Source organism: Mauremys mutica, chromosome 12 (assembly GCF_020497125.1).
Source record: "Mauremys mutica isolate MM-2020 ecotype Southern chromosome 12, ASM2049712v1, whole genome shotgun sequence".
NCBI classification, from domain to species: Eukaryota; Metazoa; Chordata; order Testudines; family Geoemydidae; genus Mauremys; species Mauremys mutica.
This window is the reverse complement of record NC_059083.1, coordinates 31,358,651-31,369,350: the sequence shown is the minus strand read 5'-3', so window position 1 is coordinate 31,369,350 and position 10,700 is coordinate 31,358,651.

Here is a 10,700-nt window from a genome sequence, read left to right as displayed (position 1 = left end):
AATGACAGGAAGAGACTGGGGCAGCTGGAACAGGGTGGGGGACTGGGGTGGGGAATGGGTTGGATTGTTACTTTACCTTTTGTGGTTGGAGTTTTACACAATTAAAACCTAAACTCTTCTTTCTAGCTCTTAGCTCATGTTTTGAAGGGGCTTGGCTGTGACCTTTAGATTGCAATGACATAAATCTTAGAAGATTTACCATAAAATCACCCTTCAGCTCAAGGTTTGCCCCGGCGGTTCACGAAGCCCAGTTTGGGAACCACTGATCTAGGAGTTCCTTTTCAACAGTACAACAGAACCGGCTCCAGCCCCACCCACTAACCTGAGAAAATTACACACACACCTGGGCACCTCTAGAGGCAATACTTCCCCTCTCGCAACCACGGAGTCTGAGTGTAGAAAAGAAACTTTTAATGAAAGGAGAGAAATCACACGGCATTCTTTTGGGGGAAACGCTGCAAGCTGGATTAATAAACATAAAACCATGAGCAAAAAACCACCCTGAAATACATTGGGCAGTGACCTTTTGTCTCATGTTTTAATTCAAGCAACCAAAAGTTCCTTTAACGTGCCCACCCCTTCTCCCTCTGCAGCACTCACATTGAAGACGCAGAATGTAGAGGTGCATCTGCAGAGTTCGCCTCTCACCCTGGTGGGGGACAGGGGGTGCATCTTGCTTGGTCCACTGTCCAGGCATTTGCTCTGGCACCAGATGCCTTGCCAGCCACTCACAGCTCTACTCAGTGGTTTCCCCAGGAATTGAAATTGGGCGGGGGTTCGAATTTACAGGACGGGTGTCAGGACCAATGAGATATATAAAAGCAATATGAATAAAGTAAATGTTTTGTTAGGATGATGCAAATTTAACATAAGAATAATGCAAGTTACACCAAAACGCATAACATGTCTAGATTTCTAAAAATATATAAGTTAAAAAACATTAATTTAAATTGACTTTTGAAAAGTAAGCCATCATGGGATAAGAGGGAAGTTTTCTTATGGATCAATAACTGGTTAAAAGATCGGAAACAAAGGGTAGGAATAAATTATCAGTTTTCAGAATGGAGAGAGATAAATAGTGGTATCCTTGAGGGGTCAGTACTGGGACCAGTCCTATTCAACATATTCATCTGGAAAAATGGGTAAACAGTGAGGTGGCAAAATTTGCAGATGATACAAAACTATTCAAGATAGTTAAGTCCCAGGCAGACTGTGAAGAGTTACAAAGGGATCTCACAAAACAGGGTGACTGGGCAACAAAATGGCAAATGAAATTCAATGTTGATAAATGCAAAGTAATGCACATTGGAAAACAATCTCAACTATACATACAAAATGATGGCATCTGAATTAACTGTTACCACTAAAGCAAGAGATCTTGGAGTCATTGTGGATAGTTCTCTGAAAACATCCACTCAATGTGCAGCAGCTGTCAAAAAAGCAAACAGAATGTTGGGAATCATTAAGAAAGGGATAGATACTAAGACAGAAAATATCATATTGCCTCTCTATAAATCCATGGTATGTGCACACCTTGAATAGTGTGTGCAGATCTAGTCACCCCATCCCAAAAGAGATATATTGGAATTGGAAAAGGTACAGAGATGGGCAACTAAAATGATCAGGGATATGAAACAGGAGGAGAGATTAAAATGACTGGGAATTTTCAGCTTAGAAAAGAGATGACTAAGGGGGATATGATAGAGGTCTATAAAATCTTGACTGGTGCGAAGAAAGTGAATAAGGAAATGTTATTTAATCCTTCACATAACACAAGAACTAGCAGTCACCCAATGAAATTAATAGGCAGCAGGTTTTAAAAAAACAAAAGGAAGTACTTCTTCATACAATATAAAGTCAACCCAGGGAACTCTTTGCCAGAGGATGCTGTGAAGACTAAAACTATAACAGGATTCAAAAAAGAACTAGATAAATTCCTGGAGAATAGGTCCATTAGTGACTATTCGCCAGGATGGGAGGGATGCAACGCCATGCTCTGAGTGTCCCTAGCCTGTTTGCCAGAAGCTGGGAATGGGCAACAGGGGATGGTCACTTGATGATTACTTGTTGTGTTCATTCCCTCTGAAGCACCTGGCCTTGACCACTGTTGGAAGACAGGATACTGGGCTATGTGGACCATTGGTCTGACCCAGTATGACCATTCTTATGTAAAAATTAATTATAATAATAAAAATGTTTAGTACAGAAACTCCCCAACATAATGACCTCTAAAGATAGCAACAATGAGATAACAACCTTGGCAAATAATGCATTTTAAAAATCTTGGCCTACTAGGAAACATATTTATATAAGCTTCCATTCCCAGTCACAAATCTAGCATTCTGGAGCAAAGTGACTAAAATATAGTCCAACAAACAAATGTTTATTTAATGTGTCCCTCGCTTATCCCTCCACGGCACCCCGCTCTCCAGTGTTGTCTTTAGTCAGTGGAGACTCAGAGTTCAGAGGTGCTTTCACGTGAGTACACCTTCCAGGTGGAGGACAAGAAGGCACTTTACTTGTTCCTCCAGCTGCTCACTGTTTGCTCTGGCCACGGTTGTTCGTTGTGCCACGGTTCACTCCACCGCTCTGTTGCCAATGGCCCTGCGCAATCACCTTCTGCTGCCACCTGCCACTTTGACCTCTGTGAGTTGGTCTCTTGAGGTTCCACCAGCTCTCAGTGATTTCAGCTGAGCTCTCAGTGGGGGAACCTCACTGCTAGTGCAGTCTGGGCTGTCTCTTACACAAAAACCTTGTACCCACAGGAACACTGTCCCCACAACAGGACTAAGCACTTAGACCTGATTGTCAGTGATTTCAGCTGCAGTGGTCACTTAACAGAATGTAACAGGCTGGTGTGGCTCCCCTCCTCCCCAGGGAGGGTTGAGCCCCAGACACTGGAAGGGGCGGGGCTCCAGAGCAGTGAGCCCGCCCCTCAGAGGGTCAGGTGGCGACCCGGAAGCATAAAAGCCGGCCACCAGAGCTCAGTCGGAGCCCAGCCACCGTCGGGAGCAGACCTGCCCGAGAGGGCTCGGGACTGGGAAGCTGCTGCAGCCCAGAGCAGTTGCCCGGACTGGCTGGAGCTTCCCCTCACTCGCTACTGGGAGGACCCGCTGGAGCTTCCCCGTGCTACCTACGAGGAGGAACCGCCGGAGACTTCACCTCTCCCTTGCTGTTACCCCGAGGAACCCCTGGAGCAGAACTGGCTGGACTTCCCCGAGGAACTGCCGGATCTACCCCCCAGGCCGGGCTGTGAGGAGCCCATGCTGTTGGACTTCCCGGGAGCAGACACCCCGGACCAGGTAGGCCCCGAGGGGGGAATTGGAAGTGGCCCGGGGGCAGCCGACCCCAGTCAGGCTGCAGATTAACCAACGCCCATGTAAGTGTGTTACGGTCAGGATCCCCACTGACCGTCAGCGGTGGTAGCCGCTGTCTAGGGCCCCGGGCTGGGACGCAGTGGAGTGGGTGGGCCTGCGTCCCCCCTGCCACCCCACTCGCGGGTGGCAGTCTTCCCCCCTCACCCCAGTGCTCAGCCTTGCAGCAGAAGGCCTGAGCCCTAACTGTCTTTTTGTATTGTTGCTCGGCCTTGAAGAAACAGGGCAGGACCCGAGTAAGAACAACAGGCCGGTGTGGCTCCCCTCCTCCCCAGGGAGGGTTGAGCCCCGGACACCCACCTTTACACAGAACAAAAGACTATCTATGGAGCCTAATCAGCTCTCCTTTTAAAGAATGGAGAGGGACAGGTCCCCGCCCTCTCTCTTGATGCCTTCAAATCATCACAGACTAAGTACAGTTCTACTGCCCTTTACTCATACAATAAAAACAACATTTCATCCCCCATTTCCCCCACATTCAAGTGGTTTGTAACCCAACCCCAGCCAAAATCTATCACTTGGACAACACAGCTCTGTTTGCTGGATACCTAGGTAGATTAGGTGTGAATGTAAATATAATCTGGCCCTAAAGCTTTTCCCCGCAGCCCCAGCGTTGAACCTCCGAGGTCCATGCCTGACTGAATCTTTTGTTGTATCCTTGGGGCAGCCGGTGTAGGAAGCAATCACTTGAGGCCAGAGAGCAGGCAGCTAACCAAAACCTCCATTTTATTTACATATATACAGAGAGCTCCTCAACCGGTTGGAACCGGTTGAGCTAACCCATAATAATCTAACTCAGTTGCCATAGCAACAAAACCATGACAACCAAATACACAACATATTCCTCCCCCCCAATAAGAACATCCCCTAAATAAAACACACACTAGACTAGAGAAGGAGGGTAGACTGCCTCCATTCCCGGCTAAACCCTGGGGATTATTTTGCCCCATAACCGTGGGTTCGCCCTAGCTAAAGATCCAGCCGATGAGGAGGTCTTCTGTCTCTAGGTGGATTACGGCGAACTACTGGTGTTGTTGCACCCGAAAGCACTAGGGGCTCAGGGTCCGCAGCACGAACAGGTGAGGAGGGGGTATCAGCTCGTGCTGGGCAAAGGGGTATCTCAGCCGCCGGCAGTAATGGAGGAGAACAGTCAGAAACAGGTGACTCATGATTCGATCCCTCACCAGAAGAGGTGAAGTCAGACCCCTCAACTGCAGATGGGTCCTGAGGACTGGCATGACCTGGCAACAGCTGATCTACATGTCGCCGCCAGGTAAGATTCTCTGCAGTCCGGACTGTGTAGGAAACAGGTCCTGTTTGAGTGATGACTGTGGCCGGAACCCATTTAGCTCTGGAAGTATAATTCCGAGCCAAAACTGGCTGTCCCGGGCTAAAGGTTCGGTCTTTTGCTCTGGGTGCCCGTCTGATGACTTGATATTGCTGCTGATGTTGCACAATTTGTCGGGGTTCAGAAGGTTTCAGCAGATCAAAGCAAGTGCGCAGCTGTCGTCCCATCATTAGAAAGGCCGGAGATGCGTGGGTCGTAGCATGAGGTGTGTTTCTGTAGGAAAGTAAAAAGGTATCCAGACGCTTTTGAATGGAGTGATGTCCCCTTGCTGATTTCAAAGCGTTTTTCATTGTCTGCACAAATCTTTCAGCTAATCCGTTGGTGGACGGATGATATGGTGCTGACGTGATGTGGTGTATCCCATTTGCTTTCATAAAATTTTGAAAATCCTGAGAAACGAACTGCGGTCCGTTGTCGCTCACAAGTTGTTCTGGCAGACCAAAACGACTAAAGAGTCCTCGTAGTTTTTGGATAGTACTCTCTGCAGAAGTGGACTGCATTATAGAGACTTCTGGCCATTTAGAATGGGCATCTATTGCCACCAAGAACATGCTTCCTTCAAGGGGGCCAGCAAAGTCAACGTGAATACGTTGCCACGGGTTTTCAGGCCAGTCCCATGGGTGTAGGGGTGCCCACTGGGGTGCATTCCTCACACCCTGACATGACATACAAGCTTTTGCCTTCTCTTCAATAGCGCTGTCCAGTCCAGGCCACCAAAAATAGCTTCGTGCAATTTCCTTCATGCGCACTATTCCACAGTGACCGGAATGTAGCTGTTCTAACATCTGTGATCTCAGTGGTGGTGGAATAATGACACGTCTCCCCCACAACAAACAACCAGATTGGACCGATAACTCCGTCCGCTTGGACATGTAGGGAACAAGGTCAGATGAGACCGGAGAGGTCTGTCGAGATGTTCCATGCATCACCAGGTCCATAACGTGGGACAATACTGGGTCAACGCGAGTTGCCTTCTTTATCTGAGTAGCAGTGATGGGTGTATTCTCTACCTGTTCAAAGTAGAAGATTTCCTTGTGGGCACTATCGTGGTGTTTGACCGGCAAAGGCAACCTTGAGAGGCCATCTGCATTGCCGTGTAGAGTGGATTTCCGATATTTGATTTCATATGTGTGTGCTGAAAGTAACAATGCCCAACGTTGCATACGACTAGCAGCTAATGGGGGAATGCCTGTGTAAGGTCCAAAAATTGATGTCAGAGGTCGATGGTCTGTGAGAAGAGTAAATTTTCGCCCAAACAGGTACTGATGAAACTTCCGAATTCCAAAAACAATTCCTAATGCCTCACGTTCGATTTGGGCGTAGTTAGTTTCTGCTTTGCTTAGAGTGCGTGAAGCAAAAGCAATAGTTCTCTCTTCTCCTGAAGGCATAATATGTGACACGACTGCTCCCACTCCATAAGGGGAGGCATCGCAGGCCAATTGCAGTGGTAAGGATGGATCAAAGTGCGTTAGAACTTCGGAATTTAGCAATGCATCCTTAGCTTTGTTAAACGCAACATCACAGGCTTCAGTCCACTTCCAGGCCTTGTTCTGCCCAAGGAGCTCATGAAGTGGTTTTAGCAGTGTGGCTAACTGTGAGATGAACTTTCCATAATAGTTCAGGAGTCCTAGAAACGAGCGCAGCTGGCTTACATTTCGAGGTGGGGGAGCCTCCACAATAGCTTTAACTTTTGCAGGGGCCTTATGAAGACCTGCAGAATCAATGATGTGTCCCAAATATTCAACAGAGGGCTTGAAGAATTCACACTTGTCTTTGCGAACTCGTAGGCCATACTCTTCCAGTCTTTGTAGGGTAGCCTCTAAATTCTTTAAGTGATCCTCTTCATTTCTTCCAGTGACCAGGATATCATCCAGATAGCACTGAACTCCTGACAAGCCACACAAGATCTGGTCCATAGCCCTCTGGAACAGGGCGGGAGCAGATGTTATTCCGAAGGGTAGACGACAGTATCGATAAAGCCCCTTATGAGTCACAATAGTCAACAGCTCTTGGGACTTTTCATCGACGTGCATCTGTAAATATGCTTGACTCAGATCAATCTTACTGAACTTTTGTCCCCCAGCCAGGCCTGCGAAGAGGTCATCGATGCGGGGAAGTGGGTATTGCTCTGCACACAACACTGGGTTGACAGTGATTTTAAAATCACCGCAAATCCGGAGAGAGCCATCTTTCTTCACGATTGGAACGATAGGAGTGGCCCATGAGCTATGGGTAACTGGTATTAGGACTCCATTGATGACCAGGCGCTCCAGGTCTGCTTCAACTTTTGGCCTGATGGCATATGGCACAGTTCGGGCTTTCAGATATTTTGGCGGACTGCCAGGTTTAATGTTCAATGTCACAGTGATTCCCTTCATACTTCCCAAATCATCTCCAAAAACAGCAGCATGTTTCCTTAGTATAGGGGTTAGACTGGTTTCTTCTTTAGTCATCCGGTGCACTTCTGCCCAGTTCAGTTGAATCTTCCCAAGCCAAGACCTACCCATTAAGGCTGGGTAGTTACCTCTCACCACAAACAGTGGCAATTTAGCCACCTGTCCATTGAGCTCCACCTTAACATCAATAGTGCCCAGCATAGGCACAGCTTCTCCCGTATACGTCTTCAGAACAGTTTTTGTTGCCTTAAGCGGAAGATGCTGTAGCTTTTCTTTATACACAGTCTCGGAGGTCAGTGAGACGGCTGCCCCGGTGTCCAGTTCCATGCGTATACGTTTGCCATCCAATAACGGGGTTACCCAGTATTCATGTGAGCCCATTGCCAAAGACAAAACATGCAGTGGCACTTCCTCTTGCGATGAGGTGTCACCTTGATCATCCTGGGTCTGCTCTAGGGTATGCAGGGTTCCTCTTTTTGTCGGCCAGACCACAGGCCTCTTTTTCTTTTGTTTACAGGCACACTCAATGTGTCCCTTTTTGCCACAGTGTCGACACACCAGGTCCTTACACCAGCATTCTGATGCCTGGTGACCCAGCTTACCACACCGGTAACATTCTTGACTCTGCACAGTTTTGTGGGTCGGTTCTTGTGACACTTTTTGCACCCTAGGGGGTGCACCGATGTATTGTGCCTCCCTTGTAGCCAGTTCCATGGAGACAGCAATATCAACAGCCTTCTGTAAGGTAAGCTGAGCCTCTGTCAGTAGGCGCTTCCGTATAGCTTCACTGTACAGGCCACACACTAACCTGTCACGCAGGGCATCATGTAACATTTCTTTAAATTCACAGTGTTCTGCTAGCTTTTTTAAAATGGCTACAAATTGTACAACTGTTTCATCTTCCTTTTGGTCTCTTTTGTGGAACCTATATCTTTCAGCAATTACCAGTGGTTTTGGGGAGAAATGAGACCCCAGGATTTCCACAATGTCACTGTAAGATTTAGTCTCAGGCTTAACAGGGTGTAGTAAGCTGCATAGCAGAGAGTAGGTTTTAGCCCCTACAACAGTTAAGAATATTGGCACCTTCTTCGCTTCTGTAATGTCATTTGCAATACCAAAAAGCTCAAAACGCTCAGTATACACATGCCACTGCTCTGTATTCTCATCAAAAGGCTCCAGGGGCCTGGTCAGAGTAGCCATGATTTTTAGTTTCACTTTCACAGTCAGTGCAAAGAAGCAGCTTTTTTCCTTTGTTTGGTCTTTACCTTGACTTCTACTTCCTTCTGTTACTGGAGCAGCACCGGAGTCTCACCCTCGTCGCCAGTGTTGTATCCTTGGGGCAGCCAGTGTAGGAAGCAATCACTTGAGGCCAGAGAGCAGGCAGCTAACCAAAACCTCCATTTTATTTACATATATACAGAGAGCTCCTCAACCGGTTGGAACCGGTTGAGCTAACCCATAATAATCTAACTCAGTTGCCATAGCAACAAAACCATGACAACCAAATACACAACATCTTTCACCCTTCCCTTGACAAATATTATGGAGGATACAGCACGCGGATATAACCGCTGAGATGCTGCTTTCCCCCAAGTCTAGTTTCCCATACAGAGATCGCCAGCTGTCTGAACTGGAGAGAAAAAGGGGAAATCCCTAGGACCATTCAGACAGGGTGAGATTTTAGGAGAAGATTGTCTTTAAATTAGGAGAAAATTTCAGTGCAAACATCTCCCTGGGATTGTAGCTAAAGTTACCAACCAAAGCGACGGTGGCCAGGACACGAAGCCCTAAAACTAGCCGATGTAGCAGTGAGGAGATCCAGGGGCACTGGAACAGGGTAGACCAGGGGCCATGGTGGTGAGGCCACTGAGCTCTGCCCATTTTTTACATGGGCACAGTTTGGGGGCAGGAGGCCACTGCAAGCCTTGGGCAGGTGCGGAGTGTCACAGGCAGTGGTTGGGCAGGGCAGGGCAGGGCAGCTGATCAGCTCCTCCCCATGAGGAACAGCCCCTGCCCGCCGTGCCAGCTTCTTCCCAGTGCCAGCCCCTCTCAGTGGCCCCACCCCTGCTCAGGCTGGGGGAGGGGCTGACCTTAGGGTGCACAGGCTGTGCTGTGCTGGGGCCCTATGTCCTGCCCCCAGAATGGGGGTGGATTTCACCTCCCCAACCCCCCTGCACTGCATGTGCAGAGAACCCAGTTTGGGGGTGCAGTGAATGGCACTCAGGGTGTCTGACCAAGTCACTCAGAGATTGATCCAAAAGCCTTTGATGTGAGTGGGAATCTTTCCTCTGCTTTCAAGAGGCACCAGATCAGGTTGTGGGATCTTCTTGTGCCTTGGGGTCTCTGCTTGCGAAAGAAGTTTAACAACACTCAGGTTATCGGCATCTCTGGGGAAGTGGCTGGTGACGGTTTCTCAGTCATTGTTTGACACCAAGTACTAAGATCCATTGTACGTTGAATTATAATTTTGATTGTTCAACCCCCAGTGAGCACCCAATCAGCATCTTCGCTGACATGAGCTGTGAATATCTAAGGGACACAGCCCTGAGCACCTGTCCCGTTGCCTTTCTCACCACCGCTGGATTTCAGTGTCTGCTCCCAGGTAGCTGCCCCCCCCCGCCCCCCGACTCTCCCAGGCCCCCTCTGTCTGTCCCCAGATCCCCTCCTGCAGCCAGGCTGGACAAGTGGCCTGAGAGCCTGGGGGACAGGAGAGCTCTGGTTAGCCCATCCCCTGTACAGTGCAGGAGCCCCAGTGCCAGCTCCCCTCACACCCGCTGCCATCTGCAGAGAGCCAGGAGTCCCGGAGAGCTGGGGAGACTGTGCAGGGAAACAGAAGCAGGAGCCGCCAGGCTAAGAACAGGTGTGACGGCTGCTCTCTTGGCCAGCGCACCCAGCACTGAACCAGGGACCCCTAGAGCTCTCTGTTTGTCCCACACCCTGTGCAGTGCAGGACCCCTAGTGCCAGCTCCCCTCACACCCGCTGCCCTTGGCCATTGGGCCCCAGCCCTCACCCAGGGGACAGGAGCTTGGTCTGAGTACATCACTGAGTCCCTGGTCTCTCTGCTGGGACTGACAAACAGGGAGAAAATGGGGGCAGGCCTTGCTGGGTGTGGTTGTGTTACAGGGTCACCTGCCCCACTAGGACCCAGGCTGAGATCCCAGCACGTTCCACAGGCCCCTGAGCTGCCATCAGATGGACTTTCAGCCAGGGCTGGTGCAAGTAAGTTTTGCACCCTAGACGAACTTGCACCTTGCACCCACGCCCCCGCTAACCCCGTCCCCCGCTGCAGCTAACCGAGCCCCCTACCCAGGGAGCCCGCCACCCGCCCAGGGAGCCCCCCGCACAGCTACCCCCCGCGGCAGCTAACCTCACCTGGGGAGCTCGCCCCAGCTGACCTCGGCTCCGCCTCCTCCGCTGAGCACACGGCGTGGCTCTAATTCTCCTCCCCTCCCAGGCTTGCGGCGCCGATTGGAGGAGATTTAGAGCGGGGATTATGTGCTCAGCGGAGGAGGCAGAGTGGAGGTTATCTGGGGCGGAGAGCAGTTCCCCTGTGCGCCTCCCCCACCCCCGTTACTGCGGGC